At 41.3% G+C, this 25,613-nt stretch overlaps 1 protein-coding gene across 4 annotated transcripts in view; it reads right to left on the reverse strand.

Annotated features, from left to right (window-relative positions):
* Window positions 1-25,613, reverse strand: part of LOC137675843 (guanine nucleotide-binding protein G(q) subunit alpha) — a 137,841-nt gene that overhangs the window by 104,042 nt on the left and 8,186 nt on the right. Inside the window, exon 1 of one of the 4 annotated variants that reach the window (XM_068422077.1) lies at window positions 13,792-13,868. The exons of the other annotated variants lie outside the window; for them this stretch is intronic. The gene's annotated coding sequence lies outside the window, so the exon portion shown is untranslated. Of the gene's footprint in view, window positions 1-13,791; window positions 13,869-25,613 lie in introns of those variants that run through there. 4 annotated transcript variants of the gene reach the window in all.

The raw sequence follows: 25,613 nt of genomic DNA on the forward strand, positions 1-25,613 counted from the left end.
AATAAGATAACATGACAGCTATTTCTGAACACGTAATTAGGTAAGAGTCAGCTTACTAGTATCATTATCAACCTTACATTAGAAACTTAAAGGGACTATATATCAAATGTTGGTATGCAGATACCTGTCGGACAGTTTCCCTGGTCCATTCACTCAGTCAGCACTAGACCAGAGACAGAAGGATGCTTTCAAGTCTTAAATATACCCCTAGCACTGAAACGATGAAGTAATTTCTGCGTCAGTCCAACTACAAACAAACAAGCACAAAGTGCAGTGAGGAATCTGCTGGGATAATGCATGATTTTTAAAATAATGTACCTTACCATGTGTATTACACATTGTGTATCTTCCCTGGTTTCCACAGAAAACACATCTTGAGAGCACCATAAAGGCAATACTGTCTTAACGTGTAAGCTAAACATGAAGTCTTACAGTAAATATTTTTGTCTCTGTTTTTTCCCTCAGGCCAGTGTGAAGGGGATGCCTCCACACTCCCCCTGCTTCCCCAGGGAGACTGAAGAAATGGTGGCGACCTAAACCCACACCCACTCAGTTCCAGGCCCACTCACACCCACTCCTTGACCAAGCACCCATCTCGCTCCCAGGCACCACCGCCCCACCTTCTGCGTCTGGGGCTGGCCTCAGTGTCAGCACAGCTGACCACAGCACTGAACCTGATGGAAGAGGGGTGGTGGTTTAGGCATTTTGTAAGGAACAAAGAAGAAACATCCTACTGGAAAACAGGACAGAGCAGCGAGCTTCAGCAAACATAACTGCCACCGGGGCAGCAAAATGGAGGTGAGCTGGGGAGTGGGAGGGCAAGGCCAACACAGATACCAACGTGCTTCCAAATCTGCAGCCACGAGAAGGCCTGGGAAGCCCTTTCCCCTTCCCCTTCAGGCGCAGGGCTCCTCCTGCCTGGCCTTCGCCCTACGGCCATGCTGGGCTCCGCACAGCCCAGGGCTGCTCCCTCTGACATCTGCCTTCAGAGTGAAAGTTTCTCAGAGGATATTAAGCAACGCTGAGAGTGGCTCTGTCCCCAAAAGACCTGACCCTTACAACAAGCAGTTCTCCTTCATCCCTTCTCCCCCAGGACACCAGCAGAGCTGACAGCCCATGATAAGGAGCTCTGGTACAGCAGCAATACACTAAAAACACATTTCTCCATTTTTATTTTTCACCCATCAAATAATCTGAGAGGTTCAAGTGCTGGATTTGTGTTTCCCTTGTTCCTACATTTACAGTGTGGCTCACAGCTTTCTGTGTTTCTCAGCACATACACACACACAGAGTGAAACCCAGGCCGGCTCTGAGGCCGAGAGGGTGATAAATGCACCCAGAGGGAAGCGCAGTTCCAGATATTGTGGCACATTTCCTGCAGCTTATGTCAGATCATCCTTAACTTGAGACTGCTTTTTAACTGCTACTTCCCCCGGAGACAGTCACTAGCTATTTATTTTTTGCCGTCTTTTTGCAATTTATGTCTTCTCAGCCACTGCAACAAGACGTACGCTAATTAAGCAGCTTCTCCAAAATGAAGCTAGCCCATCTGCATGCCTTTTCCCCCTGCAAGGAGAGGGGACCACAGCCGGCCAGCTTGTTAGCCGGACAGGAGTGACACAACTGCTGTTTTATTACATCTCAGGAAGACAGCCCACATCTAATATCAACCATTTCAAATCTAGCAAGATTTGAATAATACTAATAAAAGAAAGATTGAACAAATTTGTTTTAATCATGTTCCTTGCTTATTTTAATGTAAATATACCTATGTGCATACTTTCATGTGCATGCACACATACAGAGTGATGAAGACTCTACAGACACAAATACACCACTGGCACTCTCCAAGTTTAAGAAATCAGGTCAAGGGTAATATTACCAAAGAACAATTTTATAATTAAAAAAACTATAATTAGATTCTCCTCAAAAAAAATTCCTGGTTTTTATTAAGAAAAAAAAATAGAAAGTAAATTGAATAGCTACGTTCTGCGAGGACATCCTTGCTAGCCTTATGCACTATACCATATAGGTATTTTAATGCTAAGTACACAATTACAGAAATGCAACGTTCTTTTCAGATGCAGCATTTGCTCATGAAAATAACTGAAAAGTTGAAAAATTATAAGCTTGGGGGAAGTGAAGGATGAAAGCTACTACTGGGTCACTAAGAACACGCTATGAGTGGATATAAGGGGCAAGCGGGTAGATTTTACTGGTCAAAGCATCCAGTCACATCATTTTGCATCTGCATTTCTAACAGCACAGTATACTAGCACGCTACGCCACTTAAAGCATCGCTTTCCTGTGGCTGAATAGAGTAACCTTTTAATGTTCTGCTTCTCCAGCACGGAAGCCATCAGGAGGCAGGACGGTGGAGCACCATGCTGCTGCATGGCCAGCACATACCACTTATGCCCCTTCAGGCCGATCAGCTTGAGCCCAGCTCCCACAGCACTCACCTGCTCTGCTGAGCTACCTCAGCAGCTCAAAGGAAAACGGTTTCCTGCTCCATCTCAGACAAGTCAACACTGACGGCTCCAGGACTCCTGTGTTCTCTTCAAGAGAAATTGCTGACCCTCTTTATAATTACCTTGTTATAGACTGAAGGTACATATTTATTTAGACCTGATTATGTAACCTTGTATATACCAGATTATTACCTTCTCTGAAAGTTTTTAGAATTTTTTTGCATTTTTATTTACTTTATGCACACACACAAAATATCAACCAAGAATGGCTAGGTCAATGAATAACTGTTTTTTTGTTTAATAAAGGTAATAAAAAACATAAGATGGTATCAATCAGAACAAAATGGTAATTGTGAATAAGCAATGTGCCCTGCTGCCTCTCAAAGTATCTGTTTGCTGGATTTTATACACCTAAAAGTTCTGTTTACAGTATTAGACAAAATATTAAGAAATGCAAGAATTAGATACTTTTTGAGTTACTCAAACAAAATCAACTCTAGCCAATAACATGTACTACTGAGATGTGGCTATGTACCTTAGAAAAAGCCACCTCCTTTCTCTCCTAGAGTCTCTTCATAGCTCTGACCTCTCCTGAAATGACATGTGGCTTCCTGTTTAATGAAAGTCCACATGCTGTTCATTGGCATATAAGTAGGCTATTGGCGTTATAAATCCTGGTTTACCTCCACATCCGAGAGAAAGTTCTAAATTCACTTCAGTCCATGAGTAATTAAGTCTTCTGTGATGCTAGGTTTTTGTTTTACAAGCATGTGCATAATTCAGTTTTTCACTAGTTGTACTTGCATCTAGTTTCACAGAGATTACATTGAATATATTTCTAGTCATTTTCAGTGCTATGGAGCAAGCTATTCAAGAACGTGCTTACGCTGAGAATCTCTTCCTATTCTGATTCTGTAGACAAAAATACAACACAAATTTAACTGTCAGGGCAAAGAACTGTAACGCAACTGCAGCTCACACAGGGGCGAGGTGGTGGGGGCAAGGACTTCTAGTTTCTGTTAGTCTTTTCTTTCTAAAGGAAACTTTTACTTCCAGGAAGTAAACATTGATTTTACACGTCATTCCCTTGCACAATAGCCAAATGAAAAGTGTTCCAGTCCAAATTTTTAGTTTATGTTTTACACTATTAAAGTGTTATCCACACAAGTCAACATTCTTTCTAAATTTTTTGTATTATAATTTCAGTTCAGCTAAAAAAACCCAACTGAACAACCAAGCACACATCCAGCTGTCAGCACAAACCACAGAGTTAACCATCCAAAGCTAAAACAAGGATTTACTTCCAACAACCACAATGGCACGATGCTGAAAGGTGATTATATTTGGTACCTCCATATTTACTCCTACTTTTGCATCGCTCTTTTTATATCCTTGCAGAAAAAACACTGTAACAAAGAAAAAAAATAGCTTATTTAGAGCTACACCAGGCCTCCAACTGTAAGGAGGCCCCTGTGTGTGAACATGCGGGGGAAACATCTGATCTGAAAATCCCTCAATTTTCAAGTTAAAAATTAAAAGACTTTTTTTTTTGATAAACTGTAGTCTCTATTTCCCTTTTATATAGGATTGGACTGTCTGAAAATGTATCATGAAAAAGTCTGGGAAATGCAATGGAAGTTATTAAAAATGTTTTCTTCTCAGGCTTGCCCTAGAAGGGAGAGAGGGAGGAAAGAATTACAGATTATAGCTTACAATGATTAAAAAATAGCCTAGAACTTTTAGGTGTATAAAAAAACCATCATAACACCACTACTGCCCTAAAGGCCTTCAATCTTGTATAATAAAAGATCATTTTATGAAGAGTACAAACACTGAAAATGCTAACATTTTTCAACACAAGGAAAAGTATTGAGACAAACACTGTTTCCTCCACTAACTTCACAATTTCTGACCAACTGACCCCTCCATACAGCTTTCCATATCATTCTGCGGAATTTGCAAAATCACCAGCAAAGACAGAGGTGTTGCCGCCAGTGACTGCGCACACTCTTCAGACAGGACTTCTCCCAAACTCACCAGCAGCTGTCCAGCAGCTGTCCAACCTCTCCCTGCAGGTCTCTGCACCATGCAAGCCAGGAGAGGAGAACCGTGTGTAGAAGAAACCACCTCCGCCTGACACCATGGTGCCAGCTGCCAGCCAGCTCCCCCCCAGCACAGGCACAGCTTGGCCCTTGACAAAGGAGTATGAGGAAGGAGCCCCTTTTCCACTCATGGACCAGAAGCAGGAAAGACACTTCCCTATGAAGCTCACGGTGCAGAATTTATCTCTGGAGCGTGTTAAGCTCTCTCTCCCAAGCCTTCACGCACAGGCAACATGGAGCCATTTGGCTGCCGTCACACCAAAGAGCTAGAGGAAATTGAAAAAGTACCAGGATGCCACTCTCACCAGCAGCAGTCACCAACCCTATTCCATGCTTCGCAACATTTTCGTTTTCAAGAGGGATTGGGAAGCAGAAGATTATCATAGAATCACAGAATGGTTTCGGTTGGAAGGGACCTTAAAGATCATCTAGTTCCAACCCTCCTGCCACAGGCAGGGACACCTTTCCACTAGACCATGTTGCTCAAAGCCTCACCCAATCTGGCCTTGAACACTGCCAGGGAGGGGGCATCCACAACTTCTCTGGGTAACCTGTTCCAGCATCTCACTACCCTCACAGTAAAGAATTTCTTCCTAATATCTAATCTAAATCTACCCTCTCTCAGATTAAAACCATTCCCCCCTCATTGTGTCACTACTTGTCCTTGTAAAAAGCCCCTCTCCCGCTTTCTTGTAGACCTCCTTCAGGTACTGGAAGGCTGCTGTGAGGTCTCCCCAGAGCCTTCTCTTCTCCAGGCTGAAGAACCCCAACTCTCTCAGCCTGTCTTCATAGGAGAGGTGCTCCAGCCCTCTGATCATCTTCGTGGCCCTCCTCTGGACTCATTCCAACAGCTCCATGTCCTTCTTATGTTGGGGGCCCCAGAGCTGAACGCAGTACTCCAGAAGGGGTCTCACGAGAGTGGAGTAAAGGGGCAGAATCACCTCCCTCGACCTGCTGGCCATGCAGCTCTTAACGTAGCCCAGGATACGGTTGGCCTTCTGGGCTGCAAGCGCACATTGCCGGCTCATGTTGAGCTTCTCATCAACCGCCACCCCCAAGTCCTTCTCGTCAGGGCTGCTCTCAATCCATTCTCCACCCAGCCTGTATTTGTGCTTGGGATTGCCCCGACCCACATGCAGGACCTTGCACTTGGCCTTGTTGAACTTCATGCAGTTTGCACAGGCCCAGCTCTCAAGCTTGTCAACGTCCCTCTGGATGGCATCCCTTCACTCCAGTGTGTTGAGCACACCACACAGCTTGGTGTCATTGGCAAACTTGCTGAGTGCGCACTCAATCCCACTGTCCATGTTGTCGACAAAGATGTTAAACAGGACCGGTCCCAATACTGACCCCTGAGGAACGCCACTCGTCACTGGTGTCCACTTGGACATCGAGCCATTGACCGTAACTCTTTGAGTGTGACCATCCAGCCAATGTGATATTATGTGATAGCCAGGTAGTTTTGAACTATCCTCCTTTTTCCTCTGGTCAGCTGCCAGTTTTTGGGTCACTTTGCTGACCCCAGCTGTCTCATCTGTCATAGAACAAATAGAAGAAAAAGTCCAGCTGCTCCAACACTATTGCCCTAGAGACCGCAACACCGCCGGAAGCCTTTATGCATTCGTAAAAAATTAATCACTGCAGCCTCCCAGGTAAGTATACAGAAGCTGCTGCATCATGCATGCACATCCACTATAATCAACACCTCACACTAATTAGCAGTTACCTCCTGAAAAATGTTTGCCATGAAGAAGCTGCAGTTGATTTTCTCTTTCAAGATCTACAAAAATGTGTAAGCATTCTGACACTTATGGCCAGAGGACAGAGGCTGGTCCTCTAATCTGTGGTGCATGGGAACAGTCCCATAAAAGACAACTGAAGTGTTTTGGGGATGGTCTTCAATTTGTAGCTGTTCAGGAAAAATGTTATCTAGTAAACAACAGTAGGTTTGTCAACTCTGGTAAAGAAACTTAATTGACTGAACCACGCAGTTAAAGACTACTTTCTCACTGTGGCAGACAAACAATAAAAGTGTAGAAATGTGTTAAAAGAAGACAACAGATGAGTGAATCCCAGATGCCCTGTGTTATTCCCTGATAGAAAATTGAAAATGAATGTTTCTATTCAGATAAATATCAATCCTTTTTTATTGTCATCTGAGATCAGCTTTAAAATCTGACGATCCAATTTTCTCGTGTCACCTTCACAGGCTTCTGCACTTCAAAAAGTTTCATCTATTTTTTAAAGATAAAGAAAAACCACATTTTAAAGGCTTCTGCACAAGTTTTCAGGGACTAGCACTTTTGTCAGTTATCATAGTTTTACTTCAACCTGCCAAGTGTTTTTTTTTTCCCCCAACAAAATAACTTGGAAAGTCAGAAAAAAAAAAGAGAGTTTCCTACACTTGTAACAAGAAACAGAATGCGAAAATCCTGAAAAGATAAATTTCTGAGCCTTGAGCACTAAGTTATTTCTGCAATCTGAGTTTGCAAGAGAAAAAAAGAGAAAATTCACACTGTATTTGCATAAAAATATGGATTTTTACACTGTGCAGCTTAGGGTCAAAATACTAAAGTGCCACTACCAGAACTACAATAAACTGTAAACCTTGTTGCAGCTCAGCAGATGAAGGTATATTCAGGTCATTTTCAGGAACTAAAAAAAAAAAAAGAAAGAAAAAAACTCCCCACAAGTTCATAATTGTTATCTCCTCCTATACTGATTCCACTGATACCAGTAGTAAAGACAAGACATAGTCGCACTTCAAAAAAATTAAGTTACAGAACAGCTTGGAAAAATAAATTAAAGAAAGTGATAATGACCTCAGGAAAGGTTAATCATAAAACCCTTTTTTCTGTGATCCTTATTAAGGATTTTATTCTGCCATCCTTACTCTTTAAGTAATCCCAACAGATTACTGCAAACCATGGCCTTATTAATATGCATGAGGGTAAAAAACTGAGAGCAGACATAGAGTATACTGCAATGTGTATTTTAATCATTTGAGAGGCATTCTTGAAAAATAAGGAATAAGGAGCATCAGATGCTTTCAAAAATTATCTGCCTATCACTTAGTAACCCAAGTACTTATATAGTTTTTAACATGGGAGAGAGGAGTCTAAGAACAAAGTTACCGCAGCGTGAGCAGTTACCACACATCAGCTGCTCCACAGCTGTTTTTGCACAAGTAGCTTCAGTTATGTGCAAATGTCAAGCTTTATCAAAATAATTAGTCCTCTTTTATTTCAGTTAAGTCTTGCTGGATGCAGTAGTTAATAAGATTAAGCATGTTAAACACTGTCCTAAAAAGTTACTTCTTCTATGCTATAGCATACTAACAAACGAAGACAAATTTATTTAAAGAGTTCACTCTATAATTTTCTAGTAACCACTGTATTTTTAAACTAAACTATGAAATTAAAGCAGCCGAACACTTAATTTTCCACTAATTTCCTACATTTACTCTAGTGTAGCTCTATTGTTATGAGTTTATTATTAACCTGTTCTAATGCTTTTTAACTTCTATTTGAGAAACAATTCTTTGCAAGGTATTTCGTTACATCACAAAACTAGGTGTACAGGTCATGATCCCATTCCTTCTCAATGCAGAGGTGAAACATACATTTACCTGAATGAGAACACGTTTAAGTCCAATGTGGGTACACCTGTTGTCTGTGATTTACCAGTCCCCAGAACAGTTCCTCACCAATGTGTTTATGTTGTTGTTGTTAATTTTCACTACAGAAAACTGTTTATCTATTTCTAAACAACCAAAAAGAACAGGTATCAATGACATCTTCCTGTATTACTTTTAAAGACTACTGGCACTTAACCAATAAGCAAGTGCCAATGAAAACCAACTTCAAGGCTGTTTTTCTCATTTTTCCCTACAACTCTCACACGCATGCAAGATTTTACTGAGATTTAAAAAAAAAAAAAAATCCAGACAACATTCTTCTATATGAGCTACCTGTTTCAAACCACAGTTAATAAAATGTTACCTACATTGTTGCTTTGCATCTTTATGATTTCTTAAAAACAGAAGTCAGTATCAAGAATAGTCTCCGGACAGATAAGCCACTCCATTCAAACTACATCTCCACACAGTGCCATTTGTTTTTATTTAAAACTCTGCTTCTTGGCACTCCACAACCATACATACTCCCTTTTGACCATACAACCTCCACTAGAAGGTGCATTAGCTGTCTTCAGTAAAACACAGATGCTGTGACAACACCCTGGGACAAAACAAGTGCAGATACAGCGATTTATACTTTATACTGTATACTAGCTTCCCATTACACAAACACGTTGTCTCTTGAACGATAGATGACTGCAGGCAATCTAGCATTTGATTAACTCTGGAAGGTACGTGAAATTTGAAAAAAGTTCCACATTTTTATAGTCCTAAATACTGTGGTCTAAAGCCTAAGATCATCACCATCATAGAATCATCATAGAAGATATGTGTCTTAGATTCTTCTCTTCCCTTGCACAGGTATTTCCTGTATTAGCAAGACTGAAATGCAATCATCCCTATTTCTGTAGATGAAGAGAAGACGAATTTCATGTTGGAAGGCCATCTACTATCTGGTGATACAGGGTTGCTGGCCATGATGTTTCCCTGCTGCAGGGAAGGACCTACGGCAAACAAGCAGTAAAAGCAGAACTTTCCAGAGGCTGTCATTTACTGAGTCTGTATACAGCCCACCTGCCTGACACATTTATAAAATCACTGGGCTTTCTCCACAACCACAATGCAACCACACTGCTGGCATGCATGCGGTAAGCCTGGCACTCCCAAAAAGCACTGGCATTATTAAGCATGTGCACTGTGACTACAGTATGTGTGTAAAATACTTGTACATGTGAGTGGGCCCTGAAAGAACATTCACAGGCTGCAACCACTTGCACGGCAATTAACTGGCCCACTGATTATTCCTGGACTGTCTCTGCAAAAGTCCAAATTAATATGCCCTAACGTGTTGAAGTACCTACAGTTTGAAAAGGACAAAATCATATTCAGCACACACTGAACTGTCCTAAGCTATGCTCGCTTTGGGCTATTACAGGCAGAACTATTATGAATTACCAATGAGAAAATATGAGGTTCTTTGTGGCACTGGCCCTCACTCAAGGGCCTTTTACAGACACAGTCCTGCGTTGACTCATACCACTGGCTGAAATGCACTCATATTCTGAATAAGCATAACAGAAGAGTACAAACACTGATTGCTGCTGAAGCTCTACAGGTTGAAGCAAGCCGAAGGGACAACTTCCTAAACTTTTGCTTGTGGACTGCTAAACAGTAATGTGTCTCTCATGCTCGGAAATGCCATCTAGATGGCATGGGGAATGAGATGCCCTTGAGCTTTGCTGTAGCCAGGGATTGTGCAACTTGGGAGCTAGGATGAAGCACCAAGCCTGCAATTCACTAACTAGCCATAAATTACTTTCTTTGATTTGTGAACCACAAAGGCTCACTGGAAAAGGAAATAGACTGGGATCCAGATAATATGTTCTACTTCTGGCACCTTTTTTGACCTGCTAAGTAGATTTTGGCAAATATAACCTCTGTTTCAATCTCCTGCCTTCATTTATTGCACTATTTTATGCAATAAATAACCTTGTGTAAAGTGTTTTAAAACCCACCAACACAGTGCTCTGCAGAAGATCAAATGGTTTAACTATCCCAGCTGGCATCTCATTAGAACCTCACACCAATGAACCTAAGTACATAGCACAGTGATACGCTGGAATGGGCTCATTTTTCTGTCAAATCACAGAGATCCTGTCTGAAGCACCTGTAGCACTGGGTATTTTCATACCTCAATAGCAGTTCATTACTGACAGCTACTAAACCACCAACATGACCTCCTAGGGGCAAAGAGGCAATTCCTTTATGTCAACTGCTGGTGTGGGGCAGTTGGTTCACCTGCATCCTACCAGCAATACTGCACACACGATTTGACTTGAGACTGTACAATCACAAAACAGATTGTTATTAAACAAAAACGTTGCCTTGGCTTTTGCAAGGAATGATTGTTAACATAATGCTACATGCATAGATGCATCTTTTTATGTATATACTTGAACTGATCATCTTTCTAATAAAATGTATGAAATATTTATTAATTTTCTGCGAGGCCATGAGAGACAGTCTGTGATTCTCTTTGTCTGTGCAGTTGGACAATGAAGTTAATCTTTTATATTTCCATGTCCTGGCAATTCAGCTAGCAGACTATCTAGCTTCAAGTCCAATCCCGTCTCAAGAGTTCTTACACGTTTTGCTTTCTCATCTTCATCTTACTTAAACAACTATTTTTCTTCTTACCAAGAACACCACAAAAACTATGCTGGTAAACTACAGCCTAGATAAGGTGTGGAGCTTTTTGCCTTCACTATCACATACGATCACAACTAGGGTAGTATTTGGCTCCTGTAGCGTTACAGTGTAATAGCTTGCTCACTTACAAACTCAACTGATTGAGTAAGATTCATTTTTTCCTGCTAGTTAGTGTACAATAATTTCTGAGACTTACTTCTCCAACACTTTAAATGTACTCTATCAATGAGCCGATTAAAAGCTTCCCATCTCTTTATTAAATTAAAGTTTTCTTTTCCACTTTTACTGGTGGCCAAAAACCTTCTGAGAAATGTGTAAAAGATAATTGCACATCAACTTAAAGACATCTGGCTCACTTTCAGCATGAAAAAATTCAAGTCAGGATCACGTTGGTAGACATAGATCTGACACATGGGAAAGCCAGCATCAAACCTCTCATTCTAACAATACTGTTGTGCAGTTACAGATACCGGGTAGGTCAAAGTTATTTTAAAGGCTGTATGAATATACCTGCACATGCAAAGAGAGGCAGAAGAAGAGCTATCTTTCATTTCTTCCTGACAAAAGGACAGCCTGAAAAGTTGTTTGTATTTTTCCCAGCTCCATTCCTTATTTTTAAGATCAGAAACATTTATTATCATTATCTCCTGTTCTTCTGATGCTTCCATTGAAGAACATCGATGTGAATTGACAGTAGCTGTAACCATTAACTGAAAGAAAAAGTCAAATCAATCAAAGACGACTGGTAATTTAGAGGTTAACAAAGACAAATAATAACCAAAGAGTTTTGACAATACCTAACCAAAGAATAAGCACTTCTCTAATCAATTAATTATGTTGCAATACAAACTTTCTGCAGGGTCCAACATGGAAAACGAAGCAAAGGACAAGTGAAATATCATTAATAGTTCAGATAATTTAAAATAAAAATACCATAAAGAGGACAATATAGTCCATGTTTTTTCACGTAATGGACTAGTGAGTTTAAATTACTAGTGGCACTGATATACAAAGAGAGTAAGTAGCTCATGTTCTTCAGGAAAATCAGACTTAATTAAAAGATGTTTCTAAACCTAAATCAACTTATTTCAAAGGATTAATATCTCATTATCTCTCAGCACTAACAGGGAGGGAAAATTCCTGAGGTGAAATGCCAGTTCCACCACTTTTGTGCAAAGCAGTGGCCAACCACCAGGGCCAAGCTTTTGTTCCAAGTATATAAAAAGTTATTTGGAAATGCCTGCAAACGTAAGCCTTTTTCCAGTTCAGCTGTGCTTAGCAGCTCTGAAAATCATAGAATCATTTAGGTTGGAAAATACCTTTAAGATCATTGAGCCCAACCCTTAACCCAGCACTGCCAAGTCCACCACTAAACTACATCCTTAAGCACCACATCTACACGTCTTTTCAATACCTCCAGGGATAGTGATTCAACCACTTCGCTTGGGCAGCCTGTTCCAATGTTTCACAGCTCTTTTGGTGAAGAATTTTTTCCTGATATCCAATCTAAACCTCCCCTGGTGCAACTTGAGGCCATTTCTCTCATCCTATCACCTGTTACTTAGGAAAACAGACTGACACCCACCCCGCTACAACCTCCTTTCAGGTAGTCATAAAGAGCGGTAAGGTCTCCCCCTCAGCCTCCTTTTCTCCAGACTAAACAACAAACCTGTAGGCATGGTAAAACTCCCATCTGAAACCACTCGCCAGAGTATCCCTCTGGGTGGACATACACTAGTCTTCAAGCTAGGTTCAGGAGAACACTTTCGAAACAAACCTTCTCATCTCCCTTGCTCACTGTGCTCTCCTTCATTATCATCAAAATGTCTCCAAGTGAGAAGCTGGATTCCTTTACAATGAAACCACTAAAATGCAAGTTAAGGACCACACCTAATGCATTCTAGTCACAACCAGGCATTTAGTCCCTGGGATCAGACTAGACCTGGTTTATAGTGCAAAAAAAAAAAACCCCAAACCCTGGAACATGGACATCAGGTTCTCAGCACCTACTCTTTTGCCCCACAGACCCACTCTCCCGTTCACACTATTTGCTAACTTAGACACAACCTTTGTCTCCACTTCCCCACCTATGATCACGGGGATAACAATAATTAATTACTTCCTCCCTCGTGGGGGTGATAGTGTGCCTGATTAGCTAGCGGGCATGCAGCACTCTGAAAATGTGCAGCGCTGTGTAACTATTCCCTCTTATTACAAATACTCTTGTGCTGTTACAATCCAAAAAGATAGCAGTGTGAAAACCAGAATCGACCCAGAACATTCTTGGTTTCTCTGCCATAAAACTTTGCTCCAGCTGATTAAGCCACTCTGATCATAGCAGGTTTATTTCATAAAAGTTAACAACAATGGGACATGCCGAGTCAAATGTACACGCATTGATTTTAGTTAGGATGCTGTTAAGTCAAAGTCTGTCTTTTCATATCATAAAAGCCTTTCTAGGCCTTAAAAGGTATTCAATAGATATCAATCAGGATCCAAAAAAAACACATGAAAAATTAACTGAATCCTCAATGTCATTACTATACACGATAGAAGCAACAACAAACTGCCACTGTTTTTGTACATCTCCTACTTATTTATTCCTGCTTAACAGAACCAAAGATAATGTAAGGAATTTCTGGACATTTACTTTGGAGACAGCCATTTTGTTAATTACTATCTTTAATGTATCTTTTTGGCACTGTATTAAAGCTTCCAGAGTCCCTTACCTGTCAGTCTTGACAGTACAGCAATAGTCTATTGTGAATTTGAATTTGTGGACTCCTGAAGCTGAGGCAGAAGATGACAGAGCAATGTACATGCTATTACAAAAGCTTGTCTATTAGGTATGCAATGAGAACATACTTCCTACCTGGAAATTAGGGCTGTGAACTGTGGCTTTGACTCAGGCTACTGACGTGTACTCCACTGTTCTTTGTGGGAATTTCACCAATCATCCTCAGTGGGGCTTTCATGGATGGCTGTGAGACGTGTTCTCCTCACATGAACAAGAGAAGAAAGAACGGCTTGGAATTTAGGCCCAACTCCACAACTACAAAGACTTTACATCTGTGCTCTGCTGCTCTGTATTTCTACTGAGCAAAATCTGTACTTCCTCAGTTTTTGACATTCATGTTCCCTACCTGTTTAGGATTTTGCTTCTGACTTACTCAAAAGCATCCTGCTGTTGGCAAAACCAAGGACTGGCTGCCACCGTTTCTAAGTACCAATGGAGCCTGTAAACTAAACATCTCCCTACCTCCCAGAGGGGCTTATCTCACAAGTTAGTCTATCAGAGCAAGCCAGGCACACAGTGTGAGGACATTTTCTCTGCTTCAAAATACAACCAGAGGAGGAAATAACACCCTCTACTTAAAACAGCTTACTGTTTAGCAAAGTCATGCAGGACATGGAAAAACTTTAATTAATTTCTCTTGTGTGGCCAATTCAGTTCAAACTCCCAACTTCAAGCTCTCAAGAAAGATAACTCACCATCATCTTACACTGCCATGTATCTTCCATCCATGCGTTGAAAAGCAGGAAGCATCATCAGACAAAGGGAACAAAAACTGTCACTTTCTCACCCTCAAAAGTTAGTCTCAGCTTCCGATCCTGCCAGTTCTGCCTGTTTACACATATGCTTACTCACTCACCCTGTTCTGCCCGGGGTTCTAAACCAGGTCAATGGGCAACTAAGTTACACACTTGTCCTGGTTTGGCCTAAACCAGGCCGATTTTCCTTTCAGTGATTTTTACTTTCAGCTAAGTCTCCTCTAAATAACTGCACTTTCTGAAACTAACTGCATGTTTTTGCAGACAGTGTCTGCTTCCAGGACTGATAACGCTCGAAGTTTGTAGTTATCGCTGAGGCACCGGTAGGGATGTTGTGCAGTAAGGCTCTTGCTGTACTTTTTTTTCTTAGAGAAACCAAGGTCACCGCTGGATTCCTCACTGCTTACAAGTGAAAAGCTGAAGGGGGGGTCGCAGCTGCAGGGGGGAGCAGACAGGGCAGGTGACCCAAAATTGACCAACGAGGGTATTCCATCCCATACACGTCATTCTCGGTATAAAGCGGGGGGATCACGAGGGTCTCGCTTCTTCTCTTGCTCGCTCTTGCTTTTTCTGCTATGGCCGGTGTCCAAGGAGGACTCCGACTGTTTTCCTGCTGCCCCCGATCCTGATCTGTGCATCCCTGAATCCAGCTCTCGACCGTCGCTAGGCCCAGCCTGGGCCTTCCCGGAGCCTGCCCTGCAGTGCCGGTGGTGACGTTGCTGACATCGGGGGAGCTCGATCTTGGTTTTGTATATATATTTGTATATATTTGATTATTCCAATATTATTATTATACTCTTTTTCATTATTATAGGTTTATTAAAACTGTTTTAACTTTCCAACCCGTAAGTCTCTCTCCCTTTTCCCTTTCCCTTTCCCTTTGGGTGGGGGGGGAGGGTTAACAGAGAGCGTCTGCTGCAGGTTTAATCGCCAGCCCAGCTTTAAACCGTGACAACACTGAAGTGCTTGCTGGTGGAGGACCCCGTTCTCTCCGGGAATCCCACAATCTCTCAGGACAGATTCTTCACCTACACGGTGTGGCATGATGAGGTTGAACGTATGCAGTTGGGTGTGCAAGCCTGCTGAGAGCTGCAGTGTGAGAAGTCAGTAACTAAAAAAGTTAGATGTACTGCAAATATATTATTGAATTTCAGTGCCTTTAAACAGACATTTAGAGGAAAGAGTAACAGGATCTTTCACACATACATTCAAAAACATTAGTCAAAACTGCTTCCAAATACCAGTATGACTGCATAGTTTAGACCAAATATAACAGCACATTCGAATACATCTCACAATAAGGTTTTCTGGAACAAATGAACTACTGGCGCCACCAGAAACATCAGTACCTGCCTGTATGTGACAGAAAAGAATGAAAAGGAACTTCTATAAATAGTTGTTTTTTATTGAATTGTAACATGAAGATGTTCCCAAGATATTTAAGTGTGAAGCTTAGTTCAGACATTTACTGGAGTACTGGATAAGACATGAAAATCTTAGTACTCCTAGGCAAGCATTTCCAATCCAACATAAACGAAAACCTGCCTCTTCAGTAGGTTTGGTACCTCAGTCTCTTTTCCATCTCACTCTATGAACTGGGTGGCGCGCTAAAGGGGGGAACAGCATCATCTGTGAGAGTAACATCTCCTGCCTCTCTCCTTCCCCTACTTGAAAATTTAGTTTCAGTATAACACTTTTCCAAATAGAAAAGCTATTGTGTGAAGGTAAGACAATGATCCATGAAGTCCCCAGTTGAAGGCAAACTCCTTATCATTTAGAAACAGAACCATGCAGCAGGATCCAAACTGTGTGGATCACAGAAAAATAGCAAAGTTGGTGAGGTGCAGTCATTCACTGGTAATTTACAGCATCAAAAGCACTATAAAGCAGATGAAAAAAAAACCCAAACCTAGCTCAGCCTGAATCATCATTTTGTTTCAGAAATGATGGTGAGTGAGGATTCATTAACTGACCCAGGAATAAAGCCTGGTGTCATTTCCAGCATTATTCTGAAACGTAACTGGTAGAACTATAATTACAATGAGATTACTGTGAAGAGAAGGCAGCTCACGGTACTTACTGTTATAGAGATATCATTACCTTAAGAAAAAGAGGAAATACTCTTAGGTGACATTTATGTCACAACATAGAATTGCAATAATCTGCATACCACAAAAACCATCTACCTTGCTTGCTGATGGACTTAAAGGGCTGCCTGAAAATCAGAACAAGGTTATTATGAAAGCAATGAACTTTGGAATTTGCTTTACCAATTGTTCAAGGAGGTCTTCTGCTTCAAAAAGATTTGAGAAGAGAATCATTTCCCCCGCTCTGTGAAAAAGGATTTGTTAGTAAAGTTATTGAGTCAGAAGGGAGAATGGCAGGAAGGTAGAAACTTCATTTACAACTGCAAACCTAAATATAAAAATCCATTTCTAGACTTTCTCTTTACAGTCTTCTCAATGAAGGAAACCTGAGATATTCCATGGTACTTCCAGGAGCCAAGGCAGGAGCCAGCTGCTCTGCCACTCCAGCACTAAGCCTGAGCATGGCAGGGCTACAGACTGGCAATCTGTTCACTTCTTCCTGACTCCCCACCCTTTTCACCTGACCTCAGCACAACGTCAACTGGGCAGACCAGCTGTTTTAAAAAGTTATTTGTATATATTTTATAATACATATAATTTGGTGTACAGTACCTTTGTAGAAAGCCATGAGTCTTTTACATCTCTCTCTTTCATGGATGTACCCAGTGAGGATTAACCCTCATATTTGCAAATAATCTCCTAACTTTGCAGCACACTTCTGTTCGTGATGAGTGTTGAGAGGGGATGAGAAGAGTATTTTTTCCTTCTGTTATCTATAAATAATTTCTCTTGTGCAAAAGGAATTTGCTGGCACTAGACAGGGCACCTGTGAGCACTGAGCAAAACAACTGAGTTTGTAACCACACCCAAGTGTCACCAGGATGTTTTGGTACTGGTCTGGGCTTACATGCACAGCTAGCATCATGCATGTACTTCACACATGGTGTTAGGGCATTGCCAGACTGCGTGTACCCAAGTTGCAGGGTTTCAATCCTGCTGCATCTACTCAGTTTATAATGATTTGCCAAACCCCTGAAACCGCAACTGCCCTGCTTTGCATAATGACGCTGACACTGCTGGGGTACTGACACTGGATCAGGCCTGGAGAACCCTTTAGCCTACAAACAACTGCTTGAAGCTATAGCCTGCCTCAGTCCTGTAGATGTTGAGGGACTGGCTCAGAGACAGCCCTATACTACCCAATACAGCTCACAATCCCAGGTAACAAGCTACCGTGCTGTCTTGCCCACCAGACAGACTTAAGCATCAAAGGCACCTACTCCCCAAGAACCATGCTGGCATACTGCCACTGGAAAAACCTCTGAACTGCAGAACTCAGGTTTTCACTGATTTCCCCTCAGACACCCAGTCACAGTGGCCCCAGAGTGTCTACAAAATTACTCTTTGTACATCCATAAAAAAAATGATAAGTGAGAGGCAGTCTAGTCAAATGTGAATCCCATGGGATTCCCCCCACACTAATTAAAGGCCTAGGTAAACTGGTGACACAGCTGATCTATATCTGCAAGGTGATGCTGCAGCACAATCACTGTATTTCACAGAATCACAGACTGGTTGAGGTTGGAAGGGACCTCTGGAGGTGAGCTGGTACAACCCCCTGCTCAAGCAGGGCCACCTACAACAAGCTGCCCACAACTGTGTCTGGATGTCTTTTTAATACCTCTAAGGAGGGAGACTCCACAACTTTCCTGGGCAACCTGTGCCAGTGCTCAGTCACCCTCACAGTGAAAAAGTGTTTCCTGATGTTCAGAAGGAACCTCCTGTGTTTCAGTCTGTGCCCACTGCCTTTGGTCCTGTCACTGGGCATCACTGAAAAGAGCCTGGCTCTATCCTCTTTGCACCCTCCCTGCAGCTACTTACATAAATTCGTAAGACCCATTCCTGAGCCTTCTCTTCTCCCAGCTGAAGAGTCCCAGCTCTCTTGGCCTTTCCTCATAGAAGAAACGTTTAAGTCCCTTCATCATGTTAGTCACCTTTTGCTGGACCCTCTCCAGAAGCTCCATGCCTCCCTCCCTTGTACTGGGAAGTCTAACCTCAAACTCACTGCCCATCAGGCAGAATGAGGTCTAAGTGCTCTACTAGATGAAGAAACTTTTTTTCCAGGGTGTACAGGAGCTCAGGCTGCACCTGTGCCAGTGCAGAGTCATGCCCTGACTATGCTCCAGCTGTGTTAGTGCACATCCGAAAATTATGCAAAGACCTGCTGGTCTCCACAGTTACGTAAGATGATGCAGTCCCACAAGTAAGCAGTAGTGCCATGGACCTCAAATCCTCATCTGTCCGTGAAAGTCTGAAAGCTAGATGATGGTAAGTGGGAGAAGGTATCATGTAAGTATCCCAGACTCTTTCAGCTGCAGTTAAGTCCTGAAACATCCACTTCCTCCCTGATAACAAGGAGCACTCAGCTTCTAAGGACAGACCTGGTCCCTCTGCAGAAGATGCAGAACTCTTTGCAGCAGGCCTCTAAAGCCAGTGTTTCTCAAGGTGCAACCTGAAACCCTTTTCCTGTTTCACAGAAGTGCTAAGCAGCTGCTGCCAGCATTCACCGAGCATTGACCCATACACAAAAGCACTGGCATACAGTCATACAGTGCTCCTAAGGGGGATAAGCCATGACCACTGTGCATGCAGTACACAGGAGAAGCCTGCAGGTACCCTGAGGCGTAGGCACAGGCAGCTGGGATAGCTATTCCACTACAGTGCACTCTATTTGGATGCAAGCAAGTCCTTTCAAATAGATCAAGGGGCTTGCTCAACTGTATTTAGAAATAATAACAGCAAAATTGTACATGCGCCTGAAGTACACTCCATGAGACAACTTACTCTGAATCTGGCAAATTATAAATACCTAAACACCCCATACTTCTTATCCTGACACCCAGTTTGAAAAACATTTCTGTTCCATACCAGAAGAAAACAGAACAACCTAGAGGTGAACTCCTGGACAGGCAAAGAATACACGACAGAGAGTTTCATTCTGGAGACTAGTCACTGCTTTCTGTGGAAGATGGAGTTGCAGAGTTTGGACAGTTTTGTTTGTTAGAAAAGGAGGAAAAACATCCAGAAAGGCAGGCTGGCCAGAGAGGTCAGAGTATCATTGCACTATTGAAAGTGAAGAAGCGGGGGGAGGAAGTGCACTTATTTAGCAGAAAAATCAAAATAAGATTTAAATGAATAATCAAATGAAGTTGAGAAATTGAACTGTTTGTACAAACGTTGTGCACACCTGGGTAATAAGCCGAAAGAACTGCTAATATACAGACACAGATTTGAAGAGGGAAGTATAACTGAAGCAAAGATTTACACAAGTGAAAGTTCAGTGATCAGCTATTTTTTATACTTCAAAATTGGCTTGCAGCCAGTGACCTTTAATATTTTTGATGTAAGTTCTAATACAGAAAAATTGACACAAAAGCTGGTGCTGTGGCAGATGACTAAGTCACAGCTCACGTGGCAGACAACCAAGTGGGGCTCCTTAAACACTTTAATGAAAAGGGAAGGAGGTATAATCTCCCAGGGCCATGTAACTGATGCTAAAGGTCTCAAGCAAATTACCTTTGTATTTCTGCAAGTTTACAAATTGTACTTTCTAAACCAGAAAAGTACCACACAAATACTTTGTAAGAAAAAGAACATGTGGCAGAACTACAAACAAAAGTAACTGTGGGAGCACGTGATTACAACTTCATACCATTTGCTACTTGTAAACAAAAGAAGTCCAATACCAGTAGCAGAGGTATGTTATAGGTATGTTGTGTTTCATGAGAGCTACTTTAGCAAAAGCTGACGGAATTACAAGTGTAAATAACTGGGTTGAGATTTAAAATAAGAACAACTGGGAGTAATTTCAGAACATTTTATGAAATAGCCTAGACTGCCTCAATTCTACAAAACCAGGAACAATGAAAAATAATAGAAGCAGCTTGGATAGGAGGGGAGGTAAAAGGAGAAAATTGGAACAGGTAAGCAAAGAATCTGGGAAACTTCACCAATTGTTAACAGAAAGTCTCAGATGAAGAACTCTGGGGCTCCACGTGAGATCTCGCTTTTTTTTTAAAAAACCACTTAAAACCACATTGGTCCCTCATTAAACTGCTGCGGTAAAACACTTAACATTTATTAACATGGAAAAAACACACATTATTTGCAAATATTTCTGTTTTGTTTTTAGGGAAACACAGGCCACATTTGCAATGACTATGAGAAGAGTTCCACTGTAGCCTACTGAAGATAAACGTTAGAGAGGATTTACTCAAGTTAGACCATTGTCACTCAGCAGGTCCAGACACTCCTTAGAAGGACAGGCTCGGAAGACATTCTACCTTGTAACTTTTGAAATATCACCCAAAAACCCCCAAAGGATGGGAAAGGGGTGAGGGAAAGAGAGTGCATACCAAGAGCATGCAGGTATGACATTTCAGACTGTTTGCTGTACAAAGTCAGTGGTTTTGAGAAACTAGGCATCTGCTAAGCAACTGATCTGGTGTCATACAACAAACCAACATAGCATGCATTAAATAACAGTTGTTTAAACAGTAAGTATTAAATTACACAGGTGAAAGTCCTCAACAGACAGCTGTCTTCCAAACAGGTTCCCAGCGATACCAAGATCGGGGTAAGATACTTAAATCTTCACCCATGAGATAGAATAAACCCATAAAGTTATTATTGACAGTACTTATAGGTGGAACAAAAATCTATGGACTGGTAAATTAAGAGGATATGATGCTGAAAAGTAATTAAAATAACCTGTAAACCAGAAACAGGCAAAAACTGTGCATCTGAATACTGTTAAATGTAAGCCTGTCAAACAATGAATGAACCAACCCTGAAAAGCAATTATTTAGAAGAGTATTTGAGTTACAGCAGATAGTCATCTAAACATTAATAGTTTAATGTCATGGCTCAGAAGGCTGTTGCACTCCTTGAACACACCTCAATAGCAGTATCCCAACTAGCAGAAGAGAAATTTTATTCCTGGACTTGTAATAAAAAGTATATACACATCAGTGTTCCATTCTCATTGTCTGTACTTCAGAAATGATGTTGAAGAGCTGGAAAGGAGTCAAAAGACAGCTACCAGAATGATTAAAGGATTAGAAAATCCACCCTACGGTTACAGAGTTATGATTGAACTATGAACCATCTAGACTGATCCACGAACAGGAGATACTGGAGTATTTTCATTTTCATTTGTCCTTGAAGTTGTTATTAAATGTAATGTTCAAGAAGTTGATGAATTTAAACCATAAGTAGTGAAGTTCTTTTATTTCTTATACTTCATCTAATGTCAGAAAATAAACTCCACAATAAACAGGTTATCAGACAGGTTGCTGGCGTTTTGTGGAACAGCCATGTATTTCAGTTCAAACAATACCCCATCCCCAAAAGAGAGACCAAACAAAAAAAACACACAAGCAAGCCTGAGAGCTATTGAGCAATGATATATACAACTAATGTCACTATACCCAAACTACAGTCTAGATTGGTAGGTTGAAATCTTGCTTTAAAGAAAACAGATATACTAAATCAACAAATAAACGTTTGCCTTGCTTATGGCTCTGTTCTGACCATTTCCCAGAGTTTTGGCTCTCTGTGCACATAAGAATGTTGCAAAGAAATGGGAAGGTATTAGGGAATCGCGTGTCACTGTGCCAAAGTCGCTTGGTATCATGTAAACAAGACAAAACACACAGGCACAGAAGGTGATGATCTGTTTCTCCAGCTATGGATTATTCCAGAAAATATCATCACTTCTTGGAGATACAAACAACCAAAATATAAAGCAAAGGCATTACAAAGTACTGTCATGGTGGTTTTTTCCTTTTTTTAAGGTACTCTAACATAAGAATGTGCCCTAACGGCTGGACAAGTCATATATATAGTAACACTGCAAAATTACCAATGAAATGAACACCTTATTTTGCCTTTTTAAACAACAAAAGGCATGTATCTTCTCCCCTTTTACAGTTTCATATTATTTAATTGGAAAAATCCACAGATAAAAAAAATGCAGCGTAAAAATTTAAATACCACGCTTGTCACTTTACTACATGAAATTATAGACCAAAAAAGTCTGTAAATCAAAAGATTCAGCCAAAGTATTTTCTAGGAATAACAAAATGAAAACTGCACTAACAAAATTAACATGGTTGTACACCGAAAAAAAAAATAAAATACAGGCACAAGAATGCCATTACCCAGAGAATGCTTGTGTCAGAAATTTCTTCAAGGGAAACAGCTTAAAGGTGTACATATTAACTTCACTGTTAAGTGTCAGAGGGTTGCATTTGTCATTGGGAGTACAGCCACAATTAAGCTATTAGCAAATTCTGTTCACGTTGCTTATCTGGTTTTGGTTCAAAGGTTAAAATCTTTCGTGATTATCGTAAGTCTAGTTCTTAACCCTAACTAGATTTAATAATTAATAGTAGTGTATTACTCTGTTGTACAGTCAAACACAGAACAAAACCACAGTGAATCAGAATTCATCATTATCATGTCTTGCAGATAAGAAGCAAGCATGAATGGAATTAAGTAAATAAACCCCAAGAGAACAAAAATTACTCTGGACAAAGAATGTTTCTAGATTCCTATGATCACACATGGTATTAAAACCCAAGCTTAAATGATCACAAGCCAAGCCATCTTTAAAAGTAAAATATTACAGATGCTAACATCAGAATTAGATCAAACATGCTATTAGTCAATTTACTTATATTCAGTAATTCCAATGAATTTCTTAGTCCTGTTTGTAGAAAATACTCGATTTTATATTTTATATTTTGATGAAAGCAACTTTACTCCTAAATTGTCCCTTCTGCCCTTCTATGAAATCAGCTGCTAAACCAGGAGAAATGGTCATCTAAGTGAAATCCGTCTTTTCATGGATCAGAGTAAATGCGTATTATCTTCTTTAGTTTATTTACCATTTTGATGCTGAGATAAACAGAGACCATGAGGAAAATGAATACAATAAAAAATCTCACACTGTTTCTTCTCAGCATTCTCATCAAGAAAAACGAAAGTACGTTTAGGTGCATTTTCAGAGGAAAAAAAAAAATAAATAAAAATAAAGCATTCTTCCATCCAGCAATCAGGTTGGGAAGAGGTATAACATCTTTAGTTCCAGGAAACTACTTACACCAAAGCGCTCTAACCATAGAATCACAGAATAGTTTGGGTTGGAAGGGATCTTCAAAGATCATCCAGTCCAACCTCCCTGCCACAGGAAGGGACATCTTTCACTAGAACAGGTTGCTCAAAGCCTCATCAAGCCTGGCCTTGAACACTTCCAGTGACCACCCACAGCTTCTCTCGGTAACCTCTTCCAGTGTCTCACCAACTTCGCCATACAAAATTTCTCCCTTGCGTCTACCCACTTTCAGTTTAAAACAGTTGCTCCTTGTACTGTCACTACAGACCCTGGTATAAGGTCTGTCTTTCTTGTAAGCTCCCTTTATATATTGAAAGGCTGCAACCGGGTCTCCCTGGAGCCTTCTCTCTAGGCTGAACAACCTCAACTCTCTCAGCCTTTCTTCATAGGAGAGGTATTCCATCCCTCTGATTATTTGTGTGGCCCTCCTCCAGACCTGCTCCAACAGGTCCATGGCTTTCTTGTACTGGGGATCCCAGAGCTGGACGCAGTACTCCAGGTAGGGTCTTGGTGAAAGCAGAGAAAAGGGGGAGAATCACCTCCCTTGACCTGCTGGCCACGCTTCTTTTGATGCGGCCCAGGATACAGTTGCCTTTCTGGGCTGGGAGCACACATTGCTGGCTCCTGTCCAATTTTTCATCCACCAGTACCCCCAAGTCCTTTTCCACAGGGCTGCTCTCAATCCCTTCATCCCCCAGTCTGTAACAATGTTGGGGATTGCCCTGACCCAGGGACAATGCACCCATTTGGCCCTGTTGGACTTCATGAGGTTCACATGGGCCCACTCCTCAAACCTGTCAAGGTCCCTCTGGATGACATCCCTTCCCTCAAGTGTACCAACTGCACCACTCAGCTTGGTGTCATCTGGAAGTCTGCTGAGGGTGCAACTCAATCCCACTATGTCATTGATGAAGACACTAAACAGTACGATCCCTTGCAGGACACCACACATTATGCATTTCCTCTTGGCCATTGAGCCATTGACTGTAACTCCTTGGATGCAGCCATCAAGCCAATTCCTCATCCATCTAACAGTCCACCTATCAAATCCATATCTCTCCCATTTAGCAGTAAGGTTGTTGTGGGGGACCGTATCAAAGTCCTTACAGAAGCCTAGACAGATAACATCTGTAGCTTTTCCTTTGTCCACTGATGCAGTTACTCCATCGTAGAAGCACAATTTGTGCTTAGGGATGCCATGTTGGCTGTCTCTCACCACCTCCCTGTCTTCTGTATGTTTTGACATATCTTCCAAGAGGATCTCTTCCATGATCTTAAGGCTAAGGCTATGTTATAACCTGAGTTTTGGCTTGAGTTTTAGCATTGCCGAAGATGTTTCCCCACCTTGGGGGTATTAAAAAAAAGTTTCACACATAAGAAGTGTTTCTCATGGGGGATTTACATTAAATACTTTTGGCATGATGTCCAACACCTATAAATTCCCAGATGAAAATCCCCCACAAAAATTCACTTAAAAGTAGACTAGGTGGATTAGTGGAATGATAATGAGATAAAGGGACTTTGATCTCTAAATCTCTTTCAATAATGGGCCAGGTCAGCAGTGTTCAGAAGTCAGTCAGACAGCTGCTTGGTGGCCTGCACTCCACAATAGGCTACCAATCTCATCGTTGTTAATGATGACCAGGTGTGCACATCATAACCACCCCTAATAAAAACTGGCAGCCTCAGGACAGGAGAGATTAAATTGGCATGAAGATTGTCATCCTTTTGAAAACACTTCTAAGTGTCAGGTTCCATCAACACGCAAACATGAAATGAAAACAAGCAACAGAGAATTTAACCAGAGTTATATAAGATCATGTGTTGTATTCTTTGGGCTTTTTTTCCCCAGCACAATCATATGGTGTCTCAGTTTTT

Source organism: Nyctibius grandis, chromosome Z (assembly GCF_013368605.1).
Source record: "Nyctibius grandis isolate bNycGra1 chromosome Z, bNycGra1.pri, whole genome shotgun sequence".
Taxonomy (NCBI): Eukaryota; Metazoa; Chordata; class Aves; order Nyctibiiformes; family Nyctibiidae; genus Nyctibius; species Nyctibius grandis.